At 33.7% G+C, this 7,689-nt stretch overlaps 1 long non-coding RNA gene across 1 annotated transcript in view; it reads right to left on the bottom strand.

Moving 5' to 3' along the window:
- Positions 1–5,408: 5,408 nt before the first annotated feature.
- Positions 5,409–7,689, bottom strand: part of LOC112515385 — a 5,995-nt gene continuing 3,714 nt past the window's right edge. The window contains exons 3-4 of the long non-coding RNA XR_003069519.1: positions 7,360–7,430; positions 5,409–5,684 (exon numbers count right to left, since the gene is read on the bottom strand). This is a non-coding gene — a long non-coding RNA (uncharacterized LOC112515385). The remainder of the gene's footprint in view (positions 5,685–7,359; positions 7,431–7,689) is intronic.

Raw genomic sequence — 7,689 nt, 5'->3', positions numbered from 1 at the left:
ATAGTATATATATATATATATATATATATATATATATCCATACATATATATAATGATATTTACCCAAACAAAAATTTAAAGAAAAGAACCATCGACAGATTCCCCTCCAACCCTTGAATGACAACAACTAACCCCAAATTTTCCATTACCAAATTACTTTAATATCTGATCAATTATATCTGAAAACCAAATATTACCACGCACGCGTGTGCGCGTGCACGAGCACGCTGGAAGGTTCAAATAAGAAAGGCAATAAGGTTGAGAACATACGAATACATGATTCATATGTGAATCAGTAGTAAGGAAACATATATATCTTCATATGTGAATAATTGGTAAAATGGTAGGTAAGTGAACGTGAGTTCACATATGCATCTTCAAACGATTCACATAAGAATCATCTATTCATACTTCTCAACATTTTTATCTTTCTTATTCGAACCCTCACCTATGTAGATATACTTGCAAATTTTAAAGGAATAAGGTGACAGGGAGAATATCAAATATAACAGATCAAACTAGGGGTTAAAATTTGCTACCTTCCCTTGTTTATTTGTGTATTGCTTCAATATATAGATTGTGTAGCATAAATAATGAATTAAAAATCTGAGCACGAAGAAGAGGAAGTGATCAAGAGTGAAATGGTGTGGGCAAATGAGATTGAATTCAAAGTGAGAAACTGTCACAAAATGGGCGATGTATGCATCATAAACATCAGAAATCAATAATCCTTTTACAACACTAGGTAGGTAGGCTAAAAATGAAACCAATTGGAATTACAAGGTGAATCCACCCAGGGTTTTAGAGACATGACCAAGCCGAGTATAATAACTAGTCCCATTTTGTAATACTGCAAAAAGCCTAATAGAACTACTGCAGTGCCAAAGAGCAAACCATACTGCAAGATCATGCTTTTCTCTTTTATTTGGTAGGTTTGAAGTTGAGAATTGAGCAACAGTAATGCTAAAATTGGCTATGTGACTTATCCATGGAAAGGTGACAACACCAAACCATCTGCAGCCTTATAAAGTGAACCATTTACACCTTGATGGAAAATAGCCGTACAAGCAAATGGTTAACAAAACAACTATTAATATGTTATGTTTTGCAGATAACCTTATGGTTAGTTTCATATGTTCCTGCTATAATTTATGTATGTATCATGCATGACTCACAGACGGGCATGCCAAAAGGCCCACCTTCACTAAATTTTGTTAAAATTATGTTTTCTGTAACTTGTTTTCGAGGGAAGATTGAAGTTCTATTTCGGAAATTAGTTAAAGAAGTTTCTGGATACAAACTAATGCTGGTTAAGTGGCCTGAAAACATAAACTGAAACAACCAATATGCTTAACTTATGAACACGTATAAAAAAGTATAACATTACTGAGGTCATATGTTCAGATTCTAATTAAACAGACACCTAGATTCAAAAGCTTCAAAATCTTCTCAGAGCTTGACCAGCAAGTCATAGGCCAATGCATCGTGTTACAAAAGTTGCAGCAGTTTTAGTTATGCAGGTGGAGAATGAAATAGCCAAGAGAAAACACAATAGCTGAAATAACATATTATGATTTACAGTGGTGTTTCCAAATATGAACTTGAGCAGAAAATGGAAGTTCATAAATGTAGTTCACGTAAGCAGTGGCAAGCAACCACCACTTCCAGGCAACAAATAAGCTTAAAATAGTTTGCAGAAAAAGATTGACAACAGCACTTTGCATGTAAGGATGATAATTATTCCATTTATCCTGTTTATTTATCAAAACAGATGTTAAGACATAGACTTGCCAACATTGATCAGAAAGTCACAAATAACAACCATTTGGGTTTTTAGGTAGGTTTACCAAGGATACATTGTAGAAAGTCTTTGCATTTCTTCTCTTTTCAAATGGCAAATAGAACTCCCAGAAAGAGACATGAAACCTGAGGGTTGTAGAGCTCAAATAGTACCATTGAGCAAAATGCCACTTAGAAAATCTTTGCATTTATTATGAGAAGAATTATTAGTTCTAGATAGGTGCTTGAGAAGAAATCTTGTATTTTTGGGACCAAGGATGTATTTGTATTCAAGTGTGTGGAAGAAGAAAAAGATAAAATACCAAAAGGCACATAAACAGATTATGACCACAAAAAAGAAACAACACATGTCATATGTGTAATACTAATTTATTGCAATACTTACCAAAGAGATCATACTCGAAGCATTTTGAAAGAAGCCAACCTCGATTCTGTCGTGTCCAACCATCATCAAGTAACCTCTGGGATTTACCGTATCACCATGTCACTCTTTCCAAATACGGCGACCACATATAGTGGCATCATTGCTTGACTACCGGGGATTGTCAGCAAGGCCCTCTTCTTTTCAACCATAATCTTAGCGATGTCATGAACTGTGCCAGCTGCAGCTGCTAAAGACAAGGCTGTATTCAAATTTTTATTCTGCAGTTCCACGTCCTCTTCTATCATCATGTCCTCCAGCTTTTTCACAAAACAAGTTTTTTTTAGTGATGCCGCAACGTGAAGTGCAGTTTCATAATTTTCAGTGATACTAGAGCGTACCACTTCTGGGAGTTTGTCAAGGATGATTTTGGCATTGAAGCTTCATAAAGAGGAACACATATCTCAAGATAGTCTTTTCTTCTGCTATCTGTGTCATTTTGAAACAGCCTATGAATACCTCCTATGTCCCAAATGTGCAATATTGAAACAGTCGACTAATACTTAACGGTAGAATGGCAAAAGTGGATACTTAATTTTGAAAGTGGACACTTATGTTGGGTCAAACTAAATTACAAACATGGAAACTTATTTTGGGAGGGAGGGAGGGAGTATTAGCATCAACTAGAATGCATTAGACAACCATCCATCTACTTCATATTTTCAATCGACATACAAATTTCTCTAGGTTGAATCTCAGCAGAAACTAGCTATATTACATCATACAAGTGCATATATATATATATATATATATATATAATCAATCAAGTTGGTCCTAGTTATAAAATTTAGATAGGATACTGATGCAGTCCCCTAATTAAACAAATGTCTAAGATATATTAAAAAGACAAGGCATGCATGCCAGTGACATGGTAACTGGGAAGTGGCTATAAGTTGTTGATTGAATTATATATATCATATTTATCGTTTTAAGTATTCTTTGATTGTACTTTCGGTGACTTTATACATTTCAGGACTTGCAGTTGAAGTTCAAGATTTTAAGAATCTCTAAAAGATTGAACTACAAGGATTGGTAGACCCACACATTGGATTGCCAAGAACCAGCAAGAGAATATGCATTGTTAAGTTGTATCTGAACATTGGCCTAGTGGCTATGCAAGGAAGGTATATGGTGCAGTATGGAGGACAAGTCAAAAACAAGCCTATCATATGTTTACTTGGTTTATGGTTACAAATTAACCAAACCAACCAAAACTATCCCCTTATATCCCATCCGAGGATGGGGCCCACGGAGAAGATGATTGTTTCTGTAAATACCCCGACTTATGAAAAGTGTGAGAGAAAAAAAAATGTTTGTGCAAAAAGTATGGAGACTTCTGAAAAAGAATGAAAAGAACTCTGAATGAGAAAACTTGTGGTGTATACACATTGGCTCAGGGGCGGACTGGTGTGGTGGTATGGTGGCACGTGCCACCATATTATTTCGCCACCGAAAGGTAAAAATTTTAGGTTTGTTAACGGTACTACCGTATCGTTTTGGAAGGTGCTACCGTATTTTCCTGAAATTCAAACAGTGCCACCGTATGAAAAAATTTCTGGGTCCGTCCCTGCATTGGCTCAAAGTCAAGTGTATGTTAGGATAGATATGCAGCTTCATCCATCCTTAGATGCATATTAGAATGATATGTATCGAGATGAGATGTACCAAATCAATCCCATATCAAGCGTGATTCATGGGCCGGTTTGAGATTAAAATTGATCAAGAGTCCATATCAAGTGTGATTCATGTTCTTTATACTATTTCTATATTTTTATTAATTTATGTAACTTATTATATATTAATGATAAAAAAACATATAGAAAAAAGATCAAATAAAAATCGGAAATTATATAAACTTTTTATTTTGGTGTAAGTTTATTTGTTTTGACAAAAACTTTCTAATAATATACTAGGTGTGTATCCACGCAATGCGGCGGGAACCGTGAATTTTAACGATTTTGAAATTTCACTGGTTTTATTAGAGAAGATTTAACGATGATATAAGTTACACTTGGTCTTTATATATTAATACAATTTGAATATATAAGAGTTACGGTTCCAAACTTCCAATTACAGTCTATCGATGAAAAAAATGTATGACAGTTTAAAATCCAATATATTTAAAATTCAACATATTTAAATGACTTCACAAATGTGTTCGATTTACACCAAGAGCAAAGAATCAAGAAATCGAGAGCGAGACAAAGAGTTTTAGAGCAATTGAATGATAGATGAATGAGAGAACTTTTAATAACTCATGATGAATGTCGGTTTGAATCTCACATTGGGAGGTGGGGAGAAGACATAGAGGTATGAGAGGGTGAAGGCATAAGTGAAAAATGTCAAAAGTATCTTGGAAACTTGAAAAGAAAAGGTAATAATCTGCATTGGTAACTTGTACTATATGTTATTTTAATTGTAGATTAAGAGATTTTAAGACTGAATGCATAAAATATTAGTACTTAATGAATTATGAGTTGTTTTAAAGACTTTTAAGACTTTGTGCATAAATGTATAGTACTTTGTACATTAAAAATTGTTTTTAAGAATTTTGATATATCTGATTTATAAGGTACTATAGATTATATTGAATCAAACACTATTATTCATTCCCATTCCTTACCCTAGTTATGTACCCGCGTAAAGCGGCGGGATGTAAAATTTAAAAAGATGTAAGCGGACATATCGATTATGGACAAAGATTTGAGAGAAACTGAAGCAATATTATAAATTACTTGATGTTGAAATTTGACAACCGATTGATTCTAATTTGGTTATGCATGAGATGTCGTATTATGGAACTATCTATCGATCTCAAAAGAAAGCAGGACTTGACTTATGTTAAGAGTGATCAAGATTGCACAAGTCCAACAACCTCCGCTTAGAGGGTGTTTGGGATAGCTTATTTGAAACAACTTATTCTTTTCTACAAATACATTTATCAACTTATTATAAGTCAGAAGGGTTTAACCTTTTCAAAAACTCCTTATTACCGGGTTGACACCGGTATAAGTTGTTTATCCAAACACTCAAAAGGCTTATTACCGATGTCACACCGGAATAAGTCAATAAGTTGTTTTAATAARCAATTATATGATATACCATACCAATAACTCTTATTTATCATATTTAAGACTTTTATGAAATTTGGTTTATAAAGGTAGTATAAATATAAGTAAACAGTAGATAAACAAAAGGGATATAAAAGTAACTTGAAGATACACTGAAATATTTACAAGTCACTAACTACAGTAGATGAATAAAAAGGATATGTAAGTTATATGAAGAGGAATATAGTAAAAGAATTACATAAAGATATGATTTAATACAGTCATAAATAGGAACCATTCTCCAAACTTCCACCATTTTATCTTCAATACTCATCCCAACCAAGCTTCTGTTAGATATGTTTTGATGCACCCATAAAAGCACACACTTTCTTTATCAACCAGAAAATCAAAACCTGATAAAGCCCAAAATTCAGCTCAGTAAACAACAGATGAAGCACAATGCCTTGAATTTTGATTTAAAATTATCAACTATGCAAACCAACAGATGCAACAAATGGGCAGACACAGGTAACAAGAAACAACAGACAAAAAAATGGGAAAATTAGGAGAAAGTCAGTCCCAAAATAAGAAACCAGAATAGTAGCAAGAAAACACTAATCAGATCTRATCAAAATAAACCAAATCAACCAATGTTAAGAGAAGATGGAGTTGGAAACTCCTGGTGAAAGAATCTAGTACTATTCAACATATAGAAACTTTTCATATCAAAAGACTAACCACTATAGAATACATATGTAAACTTTCCATTTTTGAGGTAGATAATTAATTATCTTGTAAACTAAATAGTTTTGTGTCCAAGCATGCAGAACCATCTATTACAATTGGATCAAACACAATGTATATTCAAGTTCAAGTGTAAAGCCTGAAGCTGTAATGGATTTGGACTTGGCTATCTTGTAGAGTAAAGGATATCGATATTAGCATCAATATTGTCAATATCATTTGTTAGAGAAACTACAAGTTAAATAGAGAATATGGTTGTAATTTGGAAGCAGAAAAGGTTGAAAGACTATGGTGACAAAAGATGATACAGTAAAAGCTTTAAAAATAACCAAGAAAATGGTGATTGATCTACAACACCTATTAACAGAGAATATGGTTAAATGAAGTTCCTGATTATGATTCTTGGGATTTCACACCCATAATCCTTATTTATGCATCTGCTGCAAGAGATATATATCGACAAAAAATGAGCTCGGAATTTAGTTGGGATTACATAGCAGGAGCCGGAGACGATGAAGAGAGGTGGGCAAGAGGTTTAACGCCTACCTAATTTTGGAATAATGTCTATGATTTAATTAATTCAGGACTTGATGCGTGTAACCAAAAGGTAGCGGCAATTGTTGAAAAGGATAGGGTGTATCGTGCACAAAGGGGACATAATGCTCCTCAGGTATCAGTTAAACCTACAAAGTTAGCGAGCACCAATTCAACTCATATCCAACACCAACCATTAGACGTAATTATGGAGGATGGAACTGGTGGACACTGATTAGGTGATAAGCATCCGATATACTGGTTGGGTTCGACAAATCTTGCAGTCTGTGCGACTGGATATGGTAAGCTGTTTTGTATACATGAGAGTTAATAATAGTTTGCATGATATGAAGGATCGTGTGAAAATAGGAGTTAAGGTGAGAAGTGTAAGAAGGGATTTGGACCCTTGATCACCTTAAATCTCAAACCAACTCAATGATTGCGCTTTAGTTTGGAATTAATCCAGTGTATCTAATTGCTGAATGAAAGATGATGCTTCATAATGTGTTGCCAGTTATTCAATTGACAACTTAATCAATCTAGGTAAATCGACTTTATATACCGCGTAACGTAACTCTTATCAATTATAAGACCATCATCCAAGATTCTTATAATAGTCTTGTATTATTGCAGGGAAGACATACAGATGCTGCAACAGTAGACTTTGATACGAAGAGGATCCTATTAATCGTTGGATATGAAGATTTTGTTTAGTTTTGGTTCTAGTTTTCAKATAAGAGGGCATTACTATGCAGATAGAGTTCGAATCAGTTAAGCAAYTGAATATGTGGTTCTTTGAAATTGCATTACCTGAATAATTGCTTCCTTCAACTGTGAGTCGAAATCAACCACCAATAGTAGCAAACCAGCAAATTCTTGAACTGCAAACAAAGTCAACAGAATCTCATATAAATAAAAACTTTTCTAACAAAAATCATTAAAAGACAAAACATGAATGTCATTCATCTAAAATACAAATAGATTAACAAGTAATGCTTGTACTTATGTATTTGAATAGCATCAAAATTTAGAAAAGATCAATTTAATCATTGCTTAATGTTTTAAAACACCTACTTAAATGATTAGTTTGTGATTTTAGTGGTTGATGATGCTACACTACTTAACTTGGACAGCTTTGAG

Source organism: Cynara cardunculus (genome assembly GCF_001531365.2).
Source record: "Cynara cardunculus var. scolymus isolate 2C chromosome LG 7, CcrdV1, whole genome shotgun sequence".
Classification (NCBI taxonomy): Eukaryota; Viridiplantae; Streptophyta; class Magnoliopsida; order Asterales; family Asteraceae; genus Cynara; species Cynara cardunculus.
The sequence above is the reverse complement of the archived record's forward strand: the minus strand, read 5'-3'. Positions and strand labels throughout refer to the sequence as shown.